General features: G+C 37.8%; 1 protein-coding gene and 1 pseudogene across 2 annotated transcripts in view; both read right to left on the reverse strand.

Moving 5' to 3' along the window:
- Window positions 1-21,839, reverse strand: part of ADGRL2 (adhesion G protein-coupled receptor L2) — a 694,457-nt gene that overhangs the window by 270,455 nt on the left and 402,163 nt on the right. The gene's annotated exons all lie outside the window — the stretch shown is intronic.
- Window positions 2,155-3,266, reverse strand: LOC103224553 (hsc70-interacting protein-like; annotated as a pseudogene).

Below are 21,839 nucleotides of genomic sequence, written 5' to 3' on the forward strand. Positions count from 1 at the left end.
TTTGGGTTTTAAAAAAAATTTATTTAATTTATTTTTATTTATTTATTTTTTTTGAGACATGGTCTGTCTCTGTCGCCCAGGCTGGAGTGCAGTGGAGTGATCTCTGCTCACTGCAACCTCCGCCTCCCAGGTTCAAGAGATTCTCCCACCTCTGCGGGAGAATTTAGGGAAATGGGTCATCTCATACTTGGCTGTTTGAATTATGATGAGAAATATACCAATAGTCACTATGTTGGCCAGGCTGGTCTCCAACTCCTGACCTTGTGATCTGCCCGCTTCAGCCTCCCAAAGTGCTGGGATTACAAGTATGAGCCACCGCGCCTGGTGTCAAATGCAAGTTGATAATGGTGAGTATTTTTAAAGGATTTTAAAAGCATGCTCCATCAGCATAATAGCTTTTTCTCATCTATGGAACAGATGCATTTCTGTCTGCTTGTGTACAGCAAAGGGTAGGAACCTGAATAAACTTATTTATGATTCCAGAAATGTGCTATTTTAGAAATGTACTCCATAGAATTTACTTCACTGCTCCTACCACTGATTCTTCAAATAAGCAAAGTACAGAAGGTCTTATCCCATGAAAATGTTTTTAAGCACTAGCACTTTAAATTGAAACATTGGTAGAAAGGTAGCAATATCAGGTACAATGTTTATACTTAGTCTTATTTAAAATAAGAATTGAATGCACAACAGAAAATTTATCATTTTCTTTATCATTGGAGGGGAGGGAAAGAAAGCAAGCAGAACTGGGGGTATGGTTACACTATTTAAGGAAGAGCTGAATACAAAGACAATGAGTCTTTTATAGTCTCAACAACTCTACAATGAATAACTGGATTATCTCATTTATAATTCACATTGGATCAAAAAAATTGGTTCCCCTTTGTGCATATCAATGTAATTCAAACCTTATTATCTTCAAAATACAAAGATGAATACTACAAGATAAACTCTGACTCCAGTAGGTATTTTCTAAGTAGAAGACCAAACAACAAAGGGAATCCCTCTTTCCAGTGTCTTTTGATATGACAAGATTTCGCCAGAGTGGAAGTCTAACACTTAAATAAGCATTCTCATGGCCAAGTAAGAAACTACAGTTGTTGTGGGTATTACCCTACAATTACTGTATGTATTACATATTAAATTAAACTCAGCATTAAATATGCTTGTATAATTATGCTGTTAATGATGATAGCAGTGATGATGCTGGTGGAAAAAGCCTGTCTTTAGCCCAAGAAAAGTAAGGGAGAAAAATGTAACAAGCAGAAAGCAGACACAGAGCTGGGCATTTTTTGACTAGGAAAGAGAATTTTAAGCATAGAAATATAAAAATAAGAAAAATATTCCCTTATTTTCCCTATGTGGAAATAATATGAAACATTTATTAGATATACTGGACAAGAACAGAACTAAGTACTCCAACTCTGCTGCAGCATTACAAGAAAAATCCCTTCACCACTGGGTAAGATTTAAGGGCAACCTGCCCAAGGATGCATGCTATTTAAAGTACAGCAAGATTGCCACTGCCCTGCCAAGTACTTCCAGTCCCTACCCAGGTCCTACTGAAATACTAGTGGTCCCAGTTAGTTTTATTGAAACAAGTATTTAAAGAAAAGGATAAAGCATTTAAAAAGACAAGCAAAAATGCTTCAGGAACCACATATCCAACACAAAGTTTATCCTCAAATGAGTTGTTTGCCTCACACTAATAAACTTTTGTTTCACTCAAATTAGAGCAATAATCTTCCATACATAAATATCTTCCCTTCCCAATAACTCAAAGGAAAAAAGTCCAAAATGATTAGTAAAGAAAAATATAAGAATTAACAGACCCTTTAAATTTGTTTTAAATATTTTTAAGGTTTAAAAAGTGTTTAAAGTTTGTAACTCCTAGTAGGAAAACATTATCTGAACGAATACCCTAATGGCAAACCACCGTAAAATGCTTCAGTTGCATTTAGGGGAGAGAGGTAGGGATTAATTCCTAGTAGGAAAACATTATCTGAATGAATACCCTAATGGCAAATCACTGTAAAATGCTTCAGCTGCATTTGGAGGAGAAGGGTAGGGATTATCTTCAAAGCTCCCCAGCTGTCTTGATGAGAAGGTCAGAGGTACACTGGTTTGTATTATTGCGACATCCATAAGGTAATCTAGGTTGCTTTTCCTTCAGCAGGGGCTTTGTTTATCAGAAGGGCATTATGCTTGACCTCCAATTGGCTGCCAATTTACTGATAAGATTCATAACCTTTGGGTTTCTCTGGTATTTTGATGTATTTGCTGGGTTCTGAGCCACATCCTGGAAGGCCACCATAACTTCTGGATCCTGCGTGTCTGCAAGAACCTCTGGATCATTAAGAATTTCATTGAGTCCAGGCATTTGGGTCCTTCCAGACATTCCTCCGGGAAAATTACCAGGCATTCCCCCAGGAAAGCCACCTGCAAAAGAGCCATCCTGAGCTTCTTACTGTGGTCTGGCTTATTCCTCCTCCCGGGCTCTCTCAAGCTCTTCTCGAGCCGTCTTAACTCTTTCTATTCTTTGTTCTCTGGCTCTTCACGTTTCGCTCATACTTTCTTCTGCAATTTCCTGTGCCCTAGGTTGAATTTCTTTCAGCATTGTACTAGTATCTTCATCGTAATCCAATTTACAGGCAAGGGCAAGATCATGGGTGCATCTTCCCCGTGGCCTAGGAGTCTATGTGCTTTCACTTGCCATTTGTAAGGCTGAGCTGAATCAGGATTTATTTCAATGCCTCTGTCACAGTCGCGGATGGCAGCATTTGGCTTCTTTAATTTGATGAAGACGCTGACCCTCTTGGCATACAAAATGGCCCAGTGCAAATTCAGCTTGATGGTATTTGTGAATAAGTCAATGGCTTTCTGTAGTTCACCATCATTTAGGGCTTCAATAGCAGCCACTTTCTTATCATTTGCCTGATCTCATCTCCTCTGTTATCTCTGCATTTTCATCTCCCATTTCTTGAGGGGCATCAGTGTCTGGTTTAATCACACATTCATTATCAATTTCTAGATCACTTTCCTCACTTGATGGTTTGTCTAAGTCTTCCTGCACCTTCTTACTGTCAGGTTTTTTTTCCACTTGGTATTTTCTTCTGATTTAGATTTCTGAGTAGCAGGTGGTACTTTACCCCCATGCTCTCCACCCCCTTCCTCAGGAAGCGCATTTCCTCGGCGTGCAGAATGCCCAGATCCTGCTTACGTATTTTCACAAGGGCCTGAAGCTCGTTCACTTTGCGGGGGTCCATGGTCGGGAGGCGGTGGGCAAAGCTGAGGGGCTGCGGCCCAGTTCCAGGCCCAGGTGCTGGCTTGGCGTGACCACACAGAAGCAATTTTTGTATTTTTTTGGTAGAAACTGGGTTTTGCCATGTTGCCCAGGCTGGTCCTGAACTCCTGGACTCAAGAGATCGTCCCATCTCAGCCTCCCAAATTGCTGCCATTACAAGCGTGAGCCACTATGCCAGGCCTACCTGCATATTTTTAACTTACAAAAACCAATAAATTTCTTTGTTCTTCAAGATTAATTTGGATCTGTTGTTCTGATATATAACTAAAGTAGTATTAACTGAGATTTATAATTGAAAGTGAATGAACTAAAAGCAGTGTGGTTATCTCTTTGATACCATCATAAAGCCTCAAAAGTGACTCCAAGTATATTAAAAGAGGTTTTGAGTTAAATTTTGGTTGTAATTCAAAGATGAGAGTGACACGTAATTATACAGATAAATGTATGCCGTTGTCATTTAGCAAAAATAAATTGTTTAAATCTGGCCGGGTGCAATGGCTCACAGCCGTAATCCCAGCACTTTGAGAGGCTGAGGCAGGAGGATCACTTGTGTCCAAGAGGTTGAGACCAGCCCGGGCAACATAGCAAGACCCCGGCTCTATTAAAAAAAAAAAAAAAAAAGAAAGAGAGAAAATTGTTTAAATTTTATATAGTTCATTTTCTGAAAAGCTGTTATCAAATCAGTGGGAGTAGGTTTACATAATTGATAACCCCTTAGACTCCATGGATATTTATTTATTTATGTTAACATATAAAACATATGTAATATATAAAACATAAATATATGTTAATATGTAAGTGAGCGTTTTTCCCCATTTCATCAGACTCACAAGTTATCCAGTTTTGCTTTATTGATATATAGGTGTTACATAATCTTTTCTTACACTGCTTCAAGTGACTTGTGGTTGATTTCGGTGTAGCCTATTTCCATCTAATAGCTGCAATAGCCTTTTTATATTGAGTAGTACTTCCTTATGATGATATAGAAAAAAATTGTATAACTGAAATTTGTATTACTAAAATTTTGTAGTTTCATATTTAATTTTATATTTCTTTTCTCTTGCTTCTCACCCTCAGTTTTGTACCTACTGTGAACTAGTTTGATGGTCAGAAGAAGCAGTTTAAAAAAATGAATAGGTGAAGAAAATATAAAGACCTCACTTGTTAACATTAAATAAAGAATGCTTTGGCTGGGCGCAGTGGCTTATGCCTGTAATCTGAGCACTTTGGGAGGCCGAGGCAGGCGGATCACTTTGAGCTCAGGAGTTTGAGACCAGTCTGAGCAACATGGTAAAACCACGTCTCTACTAAAAATACAAATATTAGCCAGGCGTGGTGGCCTGTAATCCCAGCTACTCGGGAGGCTGAGGCTGGAGAATCGCTTGAACCCTGGAGGCAGAGCTTACTGTGAGCTAAGATCATACCACTGCACTCCAGTCTGGGTGACAGAGCAAGATTCTATCTCAAAAAAAAAAAAAAAAAAAAAAAGAATGCTTTTAATTTCAGTGCTGGCCTTTTCAACTACTTTTTAAAAAACGTCTGTAATACGGCTATTAGAATCTCTGTTTTCACTCTGGCAACCTCAGCAGCAATTTGTCTGCATATGCTACCATTACATTTTCATAATAAAATATAGTTAAACAAAAATAAATGCCAAGAAAATAGATTTGTTTCTAAAAATGGCAGGGGGTGGAATGTGGTACCTGGACATGTTTTCTAACACAGTCCACAAAATCATGTTTTCTCCCATATCACATTTTAAAAATAGACTACCAGGTAGAGGATAGCCCACTTGCAGAAAGGCTCCCTCAGGAATCAGCGGGAGATGTTCAAAAAACACTCTGAGTCAACATGCTGACAGTGATCAGAAAAAAAGACAAACTCCACTAGCATTGGGCTGTATACAAAGAACCATCATATCCCAGACCTAGGGGATGATATATGATGCACCTGGAAAAGTGCATTCGGTTTGGATAAACTCAATTCCAGAAATATGTGGAAGATTGGAGAGAGTAAAGAGAAAAGAAAAAAAAATGATGAAGTGACTGGGGAGGTGAGGTTGGGAGAGGGGCTTAGGAGGAAAGATTAAAGCAACTGGCTAAATAACTTAAGATTTGACATGAGAACAGCCAACAAATATTTAAAAATAGCAAATACTATAAAGATAGAGAAATTACTTGGGATGGTAAAAGAACGCAGAGAAAGAAGCAGGATTGGGAAACCTGATGTTCTGGCTATGTGTAGAGAAAGATAAAAAACTGAAAAATATAGTAACTTTTGGAATATTGTCTTAAGGAGTCTGTAGGAAGCTTTAATTCATAGCAAATTTACTACTAAACACAAAGAAAGCCATGGATGTTGGAAGATAATGATTGTAAGGAACGTATGGTGGCCTATATGACTATAGATATTCTTTCTTACTTAGTTCTATAAATCTATTGTAATATGAAAACTCTAATTTATGTTGAAAAGGGTGTATTCCTTGCCAGGAGGCAAGGTTTAAACCAAACTTTTAAAGAATCCATTGTTACTCAGTTTGCTTTGGGATCTCTTAACACAGGCTAGAAAACTGTTTTTAATCTCCAGTTTTCCAAAACCAATTCAATTAAAAATAATTTTAAAAAATCTGAAATCCTATCCATAAGGGTTAATAACTACAGAGGTGTCCAACAGATATTCAATCACAAAAATTCAAATGCTCTTTTCATTAAGCCTCTGGTGTCTTTTTCCATAGCTAAACCAAGATAATTGTTTTGGGGCTAATTTCTGAGGCTGTTTAATAACATCTCCTGCTAGACTTCTCATGTAAACTCAGCAAGAGGAAACATCCAGAGTAATAGAAAAATATTCTGCTCATTTTGTAGCTCAAATTCATACTTTTCTTTACAAAAGAGATCCTGCTGTTTGAGTTTGGCAACTGCCATACCAACTGCATTGGGGAAGATTGGATTATAAGGCAAAGCTGACTATGCAGTAAAGTCTCCAATCTCCAGGAGGATTTTTGTGTAAATTCCATTACAATTCATAATTTTATAGATAATGAAAAGGATACAAAACACTTTAAGGTTTCCAAGTCAGCAAAATAATGAACAGGACAGTCCATAAACCACTTTACTACATTTTTGACATTTGGTCACTCATATAAATGGGGTTTGTATCTGTTCTTCTTTCACAGAGGATTTTTTTTTTTTTTTAATGCTACATTCTATCAACTCATAGCTCTACAGGTTATTGCTAATGTGTGAACATGAACTACAAAAATTTCATCATACTTTTAATTTCAGTAAATGGCAGATTTTGCATTATATTTCCTTAAGAAAATATGGACAATCTTTTCTCCCAAAATGCGGTGACTCACGCCTGTAATCCCAGTACTTTGGGAGCCCAAGGCAGGCGGATCATGAGATCAAGAGATCGAGACCATCCTGGCCAACATGGTGAAACTCCGTCTCTACTGAAAATACAAAAATTAGCTGGGCATGGTGGCGCATGCCTGTAGTCCCAGCTACTCGGGAGGCTGAGGCAGGAGAATCACTTGAACCCAGGAGGCGGAGGTTGGAGTGAGCCGAGATCGCACCACTGCACTCCAACCTTGCCACAGAGCAAGACATATGTACCTTATAGACTAATGGCAGTGCCAGAGAGGTATGCTTTTATAATTAACCAACCACAAAATTAAAACTATGTAGATCGATCTATAATTATTCTTTTATGTAATTTGTGATGACATGTAAGGGTAAAAGTATGTTTTCAAAAGACTAGCCTCTAGAGACAATATGTTTTTGGGTTTCCAAATGGCTCTTTCTTAGCAATAGGCAATGACTATAACAGAAACAGTCAAAAAAATATTCTGTAGCACAATGTACAAAATGTATTATTTTCCTTCTGCTATTGTCATTTTAGTTCCATATATTGTCTTGTGCTGGAAGGTGAAATTCCCATTAGTGTCAATGGAGAATCCAGGCATGGAGTAAAGGAAACCCAAGACTTTGGCAACAGTGACACAATTCTCCAAGTGAAGCAAGAATGTGAACAAAGTATGCATTTGAAATATAAAATATTCTGGTGATCCATTATCCCATTAGCGGAGTTGAAGTTTTCAGGGATGTATGCTCATCTTTATTCTGGGATGACTAACACACATGTAATATTCCCTTTGGTATATTTAATAATTTCAGTCAAAATAGGAAGCCTATTGACATTTCACTTCATTGCCAAATCAAACAAGATTAGTCATATGAACTGTGCCTCACTGATAGATGAATTTTGATGGTGAAAAGTCAAAACATCATGCATGGCCTTTGACTTGTAGTTGGCCTTTTGGGAGCCATGCTGTACCTCTTTCCAAAGGAGAGAAGCCCAGACTGGGTTCCTGTGGACTTAACCAGAGAATCATATATAACTGGCTCATGACTTTTACATTCTAGAATGCTTCTTTCTCAGGGAGTTCTCAAGTGCATTCAAATGTTCCAGAAGCAGACATTCCCAAGCATTTACTTTGGGAAGTCCTGATAATTTAGAGAAACAGCCAGAAGAGAAAATGGAGACAACATGACCAACCCATGCTAAATAGAGGCAAAAGGCTCATGTATGCTAATAACAAGATTTCATCCTTAATGCAGGATTTTAGTGATTGCTTTACATGCAGTATCCCATATAAGCCTCATGACAATCCTATGAAGTAAGTGTGTTATTATTCCCATTTTTTGATGAGAAGACTGAGGATCAAAAACTAAATAACACTTTATTATTTTGAAGATCAAATGCTGTATAGTGGAGTTGCATTTGAGCCCATGTCCAGATTTCTTAACCACTTTAAATATTACTGTAATCCTCCTTATTACCGCAAAACACACACACACACACACACACACACACACAAAATGTAATTTACCTTCTGTACATACTTTTCAGAATATGTAATGATTTTTGTGGCTTTACCCTTTTATGCTTCTTTTGATGGTTTCAAACCTGGATTAATCCAGTTCTTAGATACTGATTTTGTTGTTGATGGTGGTGGTGGTGTATAGCTCTTTTATATGACCCTGACAAATCACAGGTGGTTGCACTGCTTTAATTTCCTTTTAAGAGATTTTTCTCTGAAAGTGCCAGCCACACAGGGAGGAGAAGGTACAGATTACCCCGTTTGTTTTTGGTCTATAAGGTTATGACAGTAATAAAATGTAATTTCTGAGAATAAAATTAAATTTTTAATGACAATAGCAATACCCAGTGAATGAACACAAACTCGTGCAGGCCCTGTACTAAATACTTTGGGTATAAGAACTCATTCAGTACTCAGAATAACACCGGGAAATAAGTATTATTGTCACCATTTTACAGATAACAAAATAGAGCTTGAATAATCTAAGAAAGCTGCTTAAGGTCATGCAAAGTCTATAGCAGAACTGATCAAGCACACATCTCTCTGCCTGCAGGGACTTTGCTTTTTCCTTTACCACACTGCCTGCCATATCCAGAAATATGAACTGTTCAAGCTACTTTCTTTAAGGCTAGAAATAAACTTTTAAGATCTGACAGACTGTGTTAGAGACCAAGTGAAGGTCATTAGTATAAAAATATAATAGTAAAATGCTTCTCTTTCTTCTCTTTCTATCACTTGAGTCTTTCTTCTCTCTGCCCTTGCCCCATTTTCATATGAAATGATATCATATATTTCAGTACCTTGAGCAATTACGATGCTGTGGGGCTTTGAAGAGGCAAACTATCCCTAACTTTAGCATTGCCAAGCTTAAAGGTGCCTGTGGGAACAGAACATCTTGCCTTTCTTGATCTGGTTGGCCTCAAAACCTCAGCTATTAATTATAATCCAGGTACTGTACAGGGGACCTAAGAACTCGACTTCCTTTGACTTCTGTTCCTCATTAGGTTTTGTGACCTTGGTCTCATGAAGAGACAATGGAAAAAAAGCAGGGGGATAAGAGATATTTCCCCCTCAGCACTTGGCCATTTGACATGTATGCAGAGCTATATTTGTCTCTGTCTCATCCTTTTGAAGGTAAGCTTGTGGGGAGTACCAGGCATGTCATGTCGCATTAAGTGCTCAGCACACTCTTACTCCATGCTTAACATAATAACTCTCATATTCATTCATGAGAAAAGTCTCCTTTTCTTATGTCCAGCCAACTGAAAAGATTCATAGGGATGATTTGAAAAGGTTGAAAGGCAACTTGAAGCACAAGAATTTACAAGATGCATATACACACTAACAGAAAAATCTCACAGTGGTAAATTATATTACTTGAGCTGGTGCTTTTTCTCCTGTGTAGACCTAATGTCTGCATAAAATGTTTGTTCAAAGCTAGTACATATTGTATTACTCAAGAATATATATATGTCTCTTTAGAATTAAAAAAAGGAAAAAAGAAAAGCCCATCTGTTTGTGAATAAATGTGGCTTTTTCTTCTGTACATTTGAGTACCCTGTTTGGTTGAAAGCTTATAGTACTTATTTTACCAAAAAAAAAAAAATTTTTTTTACTAAATTAGCTTCCTCTAGAAAATAAATCTGGATATGATCAGGAGCAGCCAAAGCAAGAAACAGTAAAATCCAAAAATAATGTCACAAACAGCTTAAGTCACTTAACTTTATGTAAATCTACTGAGGAGTAAAAAAGAAAAAAAAGAGCAGAAAAAATATCTGAACAAAGCAGGTTAAAAACTGGGAGGAGAGAACTCTTGCATCAAAGAAAAAGAAACAAAAGAAATTATAAGCTATTCTTTTACTGGAGAGAAATTAAGGACTTACACCTATGATACACTGAGTAGAAGCAACTACAAAAGAAAAAAAAGTGCCCAAACCTGTACTTGAATCAAGGCGGAGTGACTACTTGCCACAATTATATAAAACTGTCTCAGGTTATTGTTACAGGATTATTTCTGAAATAGGAAATATTCAAGTATGTAGCACACTTCTCAAAATTCTCTCCCCTCCATCAGTAAGTTATAATATTTCAGCATATAGTAAGTGCCACATTCATTAATTTCTAAAACTGAATTAGGGTTTTCTAAATCTTCTTTATCCCTTTAGAGTTTTGTACCTGACATCTATTGTATTGTGTATAAAAATGTATCAAAATGATGCATGTTTTTTACTCTATAAATTGCTAGGTAAAAATTATTTCTTGAGTATTAAGCATACATATGTGCCTTCTCCCTGCCCTGCCCCATACTATAAAAGGTTGCTTGAGGTGAAATGATTAGTCAATATTTTAAAATAAAGAAATATCTTGATGTATATATTTTTAAGAAGTTTGATACCACTCAGCCTCTATCTTTGCCTAATAGTGAGGTAACTATTCCTTATTTTCTGAGGCAATCTTAATTTATGCCTCTTGCTCTGGCACAATTATTAGTAGTATCTACTTTTACTTTCAAAAGTATCCAAATTTAAATGATAAATTATATAGGTATCTGATATGGCTTGGCTGTGTTTCCACCCAAATCTCATCTTGAATTGTGGCTCCCATAATCCCCACGTGTCGTGGGAGGGTCCTGGTGGGAGGTAATGGAATCATCGGAAGAGGATTTTCCCATGCCGTTCTCGTGATAGTGAATAAGACTCATGAGATCTGATGGTTTTATAAAGGGCAGTTTCCCTGCACACGCCTTCTTGCCTGCTGCCCTGTAAGACATGCTTTTTCTCCTCCTCCACTTTCCGCCATGTGATTGTGAGGCCTCCCCAGCCATGTGGAACAGTGAGACCATTAAACTTCTTTTTCTTTATAATTACCCAGTCTCTGGTATGTCTTTATTAGCAGCGTGAGAACAGACTAATGCAGTATCTCTACCTAATATCAAGGCAGCATGGCATGGAATGATCTAGGGCTTTTGAGAAGGCACCTCCGAGTCTTTGCGTATTTCCATCATTTACTTACTGTATAAACTTGGGCGATTACTTATCCACTCTGAGACCAATTTTTCGTCAGCAGCATATGGATAATAATAGCTCACAGACTTGTTGAGATAACACAAATGCATAGTATTATGTCTGGGTACATACACAAATGGGGACAATAAGATCAACTTACAAGATCGTTGTGCAGTTTACTTAAGATGATGAATTTATGCATAGTGCTCAGCACATGGTAGATACTCAAAAAATATCATTTTCATCACACTCATTCTCATCATCATCACTATCATTGACCATTAGTGGCTGTTTGTAAATATTAGAGTTAATAGTTTCTTCCCTTCTAACCTTACCTCTTCTGGTACATGCTGATGTCACAACTGTGAAACATGCTTAGAAATGTGTGTTATACCCACAACAATCAGGAAATAGGAGCACTTTTAGACTGCTTTGCGCACTAACTGAACAGCATTTGGTCTAGTTACTGGGAAAAACACATTGGTTTGTCTGACATAAAAATGCATGTCTCAGGATGTATCTCAAAAGTTCCATCAATGCAGAGGACTATGAACTCTGACTCTTGGATGCTCTAGGAAGATCCTAAGGTCCTTCCCTCTCAAGATGGAATGCCTTGGAAGTCTCCATCTTCAAATAATTTTCATTCCATTTCATTATATATCTGGGTTTTTTTAATTTAAAAAAATATTATAAGAATCCACTATCAGGCTGGGCATGGTGGCTCATGCCTGTAATCCCAGCACTTTGGGAGGCCAAGGTGGGTGGATCACCTGAGGTCAGGAGTTTGAAATCAGCCTGGCCAACATGGTGAAACACCATCTCTACTAAAAATACAAAAAATTAGCCAGGAGTGGTGGTGCATCCCTGTAGTCCAGCTACACAGGAGGCTGAGGCAGGAGAATCACTTGAACCCGGGAGGCAGAGGCTGCAGTGAGCTGAGATCATGCCACTGCACTCCAGTCTGGGCAGCAGAGCGAAACTCTATCTCAAAAACAAAACAAAACAAAAATCCACTATCCAGGTAAATTGGTGCTCCAGCATGATAGGCAGTGTGTTTTCTGGGGCTTATCTTACACCTGATATAACTCTGCCTGTTCCCAGTTATATATATCCCAGTTTGAGAAAGAACAGTGATTTCCCAGTTAGACACAGCTGGCTTAGAGGCCAGTTCTGTATACTACGTGCTTTTGTAACCTTTGGCGTATTACTTAATGTCTCTGATCCTCAGTCTCTTGGTCTTAAATATAGGGATATTGTGATGCCTATTGAATTATTTGATAATTAAATATAATCATATCTGTAAGGTCACCAAGTCATATGTTAGGAATTCAATCCATGTCAGTAATTTCACCTTTTTTCAGTGTTAGTTAAAATAGTTCAATGACATCTTGTCAGGTCACATTGATGAAGACCGACTTGAATTCATTTCTATTGGGACACAGAGCCCAAAAGTACTTGAAAGATGACATCTGGCTTACCACATAAAAATGTCTATGCAATACAACATGGAATCTCATGCAACTCTCCAGGTCCTTCCTTCCAAATTCCCATAGTAACTCAACCTTGAATGGTAATTGTTTATTAATGGCCTTACTTGACTGGGCATACTTTTTTTTTGTATCCAATTGCCATATAGAAACCATATGGTTGAGATGTCTTTAGACTTTAGAAAGCATTGGTAAAATGAAAACAGAAATCATATTCCCAGGCATAGGATTCGATTAAAGACTTCCTTCTTTACTTGGCTGACACTTGGGTGTTCTTCAGTATCACACTCAGATGTATTCTCCTTTAGAAAGTGCTCTGAAAATATTTGTTCACTTTCCTCTATCACTGTACTTATTACAAACCACTGAAAATTCATGTTCATTAATCTATCTTCTCCCTTAACCTTTGAATCTCTAGAGTAGGTTCCCAAAGTGAAGTCAGCAGATCCTCTGGGGTCCCTGGACACTTTCAGGGGGATTTATAAAGTCAAATCTATTTTCAATATCATACTAAGACATTATTTGCCTTTTTCACTCTGTTGACATTTGCAATGATGATAGAAAAAAACTGCTAACATCTTATCATAAATTAAAACTGTGGCACCAAACCATATGTAGCACTATAGTCACATTCTTAGCCACCTCACACTTGCAATAAAACAAAAACAAAAACAACACAAAACAAACAACAAACAAAAAATACCAATTTTAATTAAGGATGTCTTTTTAAAAACAATGAAATCATTGTTAATTTTATGAAATCTAAATCTCTGAATATACATCTTTAATATTCTATATGACAAAATGGATGCATGCAAAAAGCACTTTCACTGACTACCAAAGTCTGACTGTCTTGAGGAAAAGCACTTGTGCGATAAATGTTTGAGTTGTAACCTGACATAGCTGCTCTCTTCATGAAATACCATTTTTACTTTAAAAAGCAACTGACAGACTAACGATGGTTATTCAGATTTAGGTGTTGTGCAGATATTTTTTAAACAATGAATGAAAGCAAGCCAAATCACTTCAAGGAAAACAATCAATAGTACTTATTGCCAATGATAAAATCCAAACATGCAGACAAGAATTGTAACCTAAAGAACAATTTGTACCTGTCACTGTGAACTTTACAGCTTCCTAATATGTAAAGACTTTTCTGATAAGCTTTGTGTTGATATTAACAGTGGTGATTCCTTTAAAATGTTTTATGAAATATGCTGACATATGAGAAATCTACATAACTCAGTGAAACAATACTTTCCAAATGACCAATGCATGATGTTGCAAAATCATGCATGTAGTATATTGGTTAAAAATCTATTCAAAAATGTAAGATTAACCAATGTGTTTTAATGCAGCAGATTTTTAAATGTTCATTGATATGGTTTCAGATTCCACCTTGCAACTAACCTTTAATAAACTATTTGTCAAAGTTTTGTTCAGTATCAAAGAAGAATAGCACATTTATCTGAGAAGGCTATTAAAATATTCTTCCTTTTTTGCATGTAGTATCTGTGCAAGACTGATTTTCTTCATAAATATTGAGTTAACAATTAAATATTTTAAAATCTCTCATTTTAATTTCTAATGTGGTAAATATTGAGAGATGTAACTCACAAAAAATAAAAGTTCTTGGTTGTTGTTTTTTTTTTTAATTTTTTGAGCAGTCTCTCTCTGTCACCCAGGCTGGAGTGCATGGCATGATCTCAGCTCACTACAACCTCCACCTTCCAGATTCAAGTGATTCTCATAGCTCAACCTCCTGAGTAGCTGGGACTACACGTGTGCGCCACGACACCTGGCAAATTTTTTCTATTTTTAGTAGCAATGAGGTTTCGCCATGTTGGCCAGGCTGATCTCAAACTCCTGGCCTCAAGTGATCTGCCTGCCTCCCAAAGTGCTGGGATTATAGGCATGAGCCACCGCGACTGACAAGAGTTATTGGAATCCTCAATAATTTTTGAGAGTAGAAATGGGTTCTTAGCTCAGAAAGTTTGAGAACCACTGCTATAGGAAGCAGCACTGTTCATCCTTCTATCCAGAGTACCTAAGATTCGTGAGGTGCTTCATATGGGTTTATTTAACAGATGGATGAGCGATGAGTAAGTGAATATTGCCTATAATGCCAGAAGAATCTGACACGTTAGAAAATATCTTGATATGCAATATGTGATGAACAATTAAATTGCAATTTAATATTTCCCCCTAGCATTGTGTCTTGCCTCATAACGCCTATCTCCAAAACAGATAAGGAGACAGGCCACAGGTGATTAGTTGTTCAGCCATGATTAATCAACTAATTAAATCAAGTTGAAGTGGTGAGAGGGTCGGGGAACCAGTTATTTCTCTGTAAGTCCCTTCTCTGATAGCCAAACAATTGACTTTACTTCTTTCATTATCGATGTATACATTTTACAAGAATTTGTTAGGAATAGGATAGTTTTTAACATATTTTGAAAAATTTTTTAAAGCTTGGTTGACCATTTTTTAATATTGTTTTATAATGATATTTTAAGGCATATTTAACCCCCCTCAAAATTTCAAATGCCTCTTAATGGTATGCAGAAGACAGACTGATGGGCAGAAAAACTGGGAACTGAGGAGACAGTGAGTAGGGAAATCATGTGTCAGCTAGATCAACCCATAGCCTAAGGACTCACAGAAACAAGAATAAAGTTTAAATTAAAAAAAAAAAAAAAAAAAAAACCAACAACAACACTCCAAACACTAAGGTTTTTTGTTTTGTTTTGTTTTTTTGTGTGTTTACTTTTTATACTATTCTGCTTCCTTCAAGCCAAAGTCGTCTCTCTTAAAAGATAAAATATCTTCTTGATAACTCTGTACATGGGAAACAGCAGAATCAATTTGGAATCCATAGTACATTTTTTTAGTTTCACTGAATAGAGGAGATAGTCTCTTGCAGGAAAGGAGCACCATTGAGTTGGCTGATACAGTTAACACACTATACCCAAGAGCTAAAGCTCTCTAAATTATTCCATAAAGCCTATTTTATCCATTGTAAAATGGATCTTGTCTCCCATTAGGTTGGTGCAAATGTAATTGCTGCTTTTGCAGTACTTTTAATGGCAAATACCACAATTACTTTTGTATTACCCTAATGACTTCTCTGAAATGAGGATAACTTGTTCAATCAATAGTATATCATAGTTTCATTGGCAGAGTTTTAGTTTTTCTTTTTAGAATATAAAATAAGGGTACATCTTACCATTGATAGCATCTTAGATTCAATGAAATATAGTAACCCAGAAAGAAAATGTTTGATTCTATAATTATGGTGAGACCATATTCAGAAGAGTGGTCTCTAATACCTTGTCTGTTTTCCTTTCCTGTCCCCTTAGAAAATAATGGACCCATATAATGAGCAAGTAAGTTGATGTGTTTCAAGGCAAGGTAAGCAGGTTTGAATGGCACTATTTGATCCCTAAGAACTTTAGAGTTTGATAGAAAGCTTATACAAGCCCAAAGCAAAAAATAAAGAAAGAAAACTGTTTAGCTGAAGTATATAAATAAAATGTGATCACATAACAGAGATTTCTATAGAAGGAGTCCATCCTAATGTTTATGCTTCAAAATATTAAACATTTCCTCAGCTTACAATTTAGAATATATATATCTATAGATATATGTAAATTTTAATGCAAAAAATAGTATATGTAATTACCCTTTGCATTACCCATCTCTTCTGAAGTGCCAAGGAAAATAAATGTGTGCAAAAACATTTATGCCTACATCATTATCTGTGCATTGGCTAAACAATCAAAAGTACTTCTGCAGATGCATGTATGAAAATTAAGAGCATTCCCACTTCCTCATTCAGTCAAGACAGTCATGCTGTTCTGGCAACAGATACGCATAATGGAAACAATATTGCTTTAAATAATCAAAATACACAAAGGCACATTTTTCTGAGTGATTGGAAATAACCCTGACAAATGCCTGCATTTGGTAAATTATGAGCTAGCCAAGTTATGTTTGCATAAATATAATGAAAAGCATTTTTAAAAAATTTAGTAAGCATATAAAGCAAGGCATTCTCTTGGTAATGATTTCTTTGATGGATAAACCAGCAACCATGCAGGGCAAGTTTATGAAGGTGCCTCCTTGAGTGCTTCAGAGTGTGTGTGTATGTGTGTGTGTGTGTTTGTGTATATGTACACAAACATATACACAAAAATTAAAAGTTTGCAAAAATTATGTAAGTGGCAGAGATATTCTTACAACTAAAAAGAAATAGAGAACAAGCGTAGGCATTTAAAAGAGCTACTTATATTTGAAAAGAAGAACACAAGCTAAGTGCAATTGAATGCTTTGTTCATGTGGCACATGGATAATTCATATTCCCCATACATAACTCTTGGATAACACAGAGATTACCTATTAGGTAAAAACATAATTATATTCTCTTCCAGCAAGCTAGATACCACACCTCAGCTGCACAGTTAAACAGGTGTCTGTATGTAGTTGAAGAGGGTTTGTGGGTGGCTAATAAAAAAGTATTTGAATAGGGCAAAAATAATATTCCACTCACAGGTAATATGGTGCTATTTGTTATCAGATTGCTTGGGGTAGACCTGAGCACTGAGCATCCAACATGGGGATGCAACAACAACAACAACGACATACATTCAAGCAAAAGCCAAGGAAAGATGCACATTCATTTAGGATTGTCCAGATTATCATGGTTTTTAAACTAAGTATAATAAGGTAGGGAGACTGACCACTGAATTAGGTACACAGATAGCAAAGCTATTGTGAGAATTCTATAGCCTTTAAAAATTACCAGGAGCCAAGGAACATACTTTCACATGAAAGGATTATCATCAAGGTCTTTTCCTATGGGCAGGCCATACTAAACAAGAAATTTGTACATTCTCCTATGAGGATAGACTGTATTCAAAAAGATAAAATAGACCATGAACAGTGGGTGGAGTGGAGATGACATTCTTAGGGGAAAATTCCTTTAATTCCTAAGCATGAATTGTAGGAAGAGCCTAATTGTGATTTATGGCCTTAGTCATCCTTTTTTTCTCCCAGATAATTGTACACTGTATTTTTTTTTCTAATAATTAACCTTAGTCATCAAGTCTTTCCCCATTAACCACCACCCACCTTCACTTGAGGATGGGAAGTAACAGCTTGAGAGAAACCAGGATTACAACAGGCCTCTGGTTGGGTAAAATGGTGCAGCAGACCAAGTTAAATTGGTACTACTTCCTTTACCCTTTGAGGTAGTCCCTACTTCTTATCTTCTGTTCCTCCAATTTAGGGCTAAACCCCTGGAAAGCTTAATGATTTGCTTTTGTTTCGATATTAAAACACATTAGAACCATTTGGTACGTCCTTATCACCCAGCTTATGACTTCTCTTCCTATGAAGAGAAATCTCTTCATGAAATTTCTCTCCTGAAAGTCATCCATGACTAAGTCATTGTGACATCTAATATTCTCATATTCCATCTTCCTTGTCTGTGTCTCCTCCTTGTTACCTGATCAGGCCTTGCTTCCAGAAACTCTCCACCCTTTCTTCCTTTCTTGGGACATTCTCAGTTTTCTTTTTAACTGTGTGACTGCAACTTCTGTCTCTTTCCTCTTTGCATTCTATGTGTATGTGATCTAAATGTTTGTTCCTTAGCCCTTTTCTCGCCTGTTCTCTCTTTTCGTTGACAATCTCACCTATCCTTTGGGTCTTGTCTGCAGAGGATGCCCACAGCTCTGCTGTTAGCCCTGCATCTCATCAGTGCTAAATACAGGTTTCCACCTGCACTCTGCTCTTCTCTGGAAAGACAAGCTCTGGCACCTAAAACACTCATTATGTCCAAATTGGATTCGTTATCTTCCCTCTCACACTTACATCTCCTCCTGTGTTTCCTATTTTTTCAAAAATGTCATCACCAAGGTTTGAAACCTTTAAGTCAAGTATGACAGCTTTCCTGTCTCTCTCTGCAATAATATGCAAAACCCTGCCAATTTCTCCTCTAAGGTATCTCCACCATTTATATCCTCTTTTCCATCCCTTTTAAAAAACATTTTTTTAAATTTTTATTATTTTTATTTATTTTTATTTTTATTTTTGAGATGGAGTCTTGTACTGTCACTAGGCTGGAGTGCAGTGACATTATCTCCGCTCACTGCAATCTCCACCTCCCTGGTTCAAGTGATTCTCCTGCCTCAGCCTCCCAAGTAGCTGGGACTACAGGCGTGCACCACTACACCCAGCTAATTTTTGTATTTTTAGTAGAGACTACGTTGGCCAGGATGGTCTCGATCTCTTGACCTCGTGATCTGCCCACCTCAGCCTCCCAAAGTGCTGGGATTACAGGCGTGAGCCACCATGCCCGGCCCTAAAATTTTTATTTTTAAAGACAGGGTCTTGCTCTGTCTCTTAGGCTGGAGTGCATATAGCTCACATGATCACAGGTCACTGAAATCGCGAACTCCTGGGCTCAAGCGATCCTCTTGCTTCAGCCTCCTGAATATCTGAGACTACCACCATGCTTATATAACCTTTTAAATTTTTTATATAGATGGAATCTTGCTGTTGCCTAGGCCAGTCTCAAACTTCTGGCCTCAAGTGATCCTCCCATCTCAGCCTCCCAAAGTGCTGGGATTATAGGTGTCAGCCACGACGCCCAGCCCATCACCTCTTTTCTATAGGCTGACTTCCTGCTGTTCTTTCACAGGCTGACCTGGCTACAGGAATTTAGCCATTTAAGAGCTGCTCCTGGCCTGACACGGTGGCTCATGCCTGTAATCCCAGCACTTTGGGAAGCAGAGGTGGGCAGATCACCTGAGGTCAGGGGTTTGAGACCAGCCTGGCCAATGTGGTGAAACCCTGTCTCCACTAAAAACACAAAAATTAGCCTGGCATGGTGATGCACACCTGTAGGCTTTTCTGCATCCAAATAACATTATACATTGCAGTGAGAAAAATAATACACAGGGCTGGGCATGGTGGCTCACGCCTGTAATCCCAGCACCTTGGGAGGCTGAGGTGGGTGGATCACAAGGTCAGGAGTTCAAGACCAGCCTGGCCAATACTAAAAATACAAAAATTAGCCGGGTGTGGTGGCAGGCGCCTGTAATCCCAGCTACTCGGGAGCCTGAGGGAGAGAATTGCTTGAACCTGAGAGGCGGAGGTTGCAGTGATCTGAGATAGTGCCACTGCACTCCAGCCTGGGCAACAGAGCGGGACTCCATCTCAAAGAATAAATAAATAAATAAAACTTTAAAAAAAACCACGGTTTTGTTCATATTTATGTGCATTCTCATATATACATGCATTTGCTTCAGACATTTGTTTTGCCAGTATTTTTCTTTTTCTGCAGAAGTGTCTTTTTCTGTCATCATCCTCTTTTCCTCTCTTCAGTGCCTCTATGTCATCCAGCATTTGAGTTTAACAGTTTTGTCTTTCCATTAGACGATGAATTCCTTAAGTAAAAGGCCTGACATGTTTATCTTCAAATCCCCCACATACACTGCAGTGCCTGACATAAAGTAGCTCCTCAAGAAATCCTTGGTTTTGAATTAAGGTGAGTTTCATTCCTTTGTTTACAAATCTTCAACATTCTCTATTTCCTATATATTACAAACTCTTTTACCTGGTCAACAGGACCCTTAGACTTGGGATCTGGGAAAGGTGGGGAAGAGGAAAGCAAAGAAAGAGGACCAAAGAAGTAGGAAATTGGAAGCAGCAGCAAATGGCAGGCTGGACGTATTCTGAGACCATTTTTGTCTTGTTCCTTTTCCTACTGATTGCTATCTGGTCCTTGAGGGCCCAGACATCCACATACCACTACCACCAATCTCTCCAGGAATCTCAATGCTCAGTGCCCCTGTTAGACCATACCCAGGCCCGCCACTCCCAGGGGATGCCCTGTGTCCACTGGCAGCCACTTAGTGACTGATATGCTATGCTCTGTCTTGAGGCAGGAAAACCAGACTAGCCAGCTAAGCCTAAGAATGCGCCTATCCTAAATGTTAATGGTAATTCCAGACGCATTAAGCAGACAATCAGACCTTTAGGACCTTCTCTTTTTGCCAAGCAATGCATAAGTATTAGATTTAACTGCTTTTTAGGAGATAGCTGCCCTGAATTTGGTGTTTCACCTAGGTGGTATGAACCAACAGGAATCTGGGTTGTGTAAGAGGGGAAGTATGATGATGAAGGGAGGCCTATGCATCTCCATACAGGCTTGTCTCACATAGTTAAATAAATACATTTACTGTTACCAGCAAGGCCAAAGATAAGCAAGGGGAAGGGGTAGCTCCAGAGAGATGATGGGTTTTTCCTTAAAGACTAAGCTCTTTTGTGGCTTACTGGCCTCCTGTATTTCATATGCAGATATCTGCCCCACACTTCCTTCCTTAGTGTGGAATACAAGAGCACTAAACTAAAAATAAAACAAACAAACAAACAACAAACAAAAAACCCATTACTTTTGGTGTGCTGATATTGGAAAATGTAAACTTAGAGACTGTTAGGTAATCCCAAGTCCAGACTCATTACTCATTTAACCTTGGCACAAGTTAATGTTTAAGTGAAACTTCACAATAACCAATTTCCATTTCTTCATTCTCCTTACATTTTCTTTTACCCATTTTCATTGTAAATTGTTTTAAATTATTTTGCTCTCCCTTTTCTTCAGCAAGAGAATGAAGTTGTTTTTATCTCTATGTCATTTCCACCCTTTCCTATACTTACTTTCCCAGGAGATGATCTCACCAATATCCACACTGGACCAAAGGCATCTAGCACATACTCTCATAACTTTCCTCGCCTCCACCTCAGATTTCCTGACACCATCCTCTTTTCCTGTCCTCCTCTCTTGGAATAAGATAACAACAACAACAACAGAAAACAAAACTCTCTAGCTAGCATAACTACCTGGATTCTCCCCAACTCCTGTTCCATTAATGACACATTTCCCCTAACAACTCCAATTGCCCCTGCTCCACTAATTTCTTCCCTTCTACAAACATCGTCAAATCTCCACTTGCCTAAAACTTTCCTTGCTTACTTCTTCCGCTTCACTTTCTGGGTACAGATTCCTCACATTTGCTATCTTCAATTATTCTCCCCTTCATTCTTCTCATGTCCTTGAAATATGTCTTTTGTGGAATACATATTGCAGCCCACAA

This window comes from Chlorocebus sabaeus, chromosome 20 (genome assembly GCF_047675955.1).
Source record: "Chlorocebus sabaeus isolate Y175 chromosome 20, mChlSab1.0.hap1, whole genome shotgun sequence".
Taxonomy (NCBI): Eukaryota; Metazoa; Chordata; class Mammalia; order Primates; family Cercopithecidae; genus Chlorocebus; species Chlorocebus sabaeus.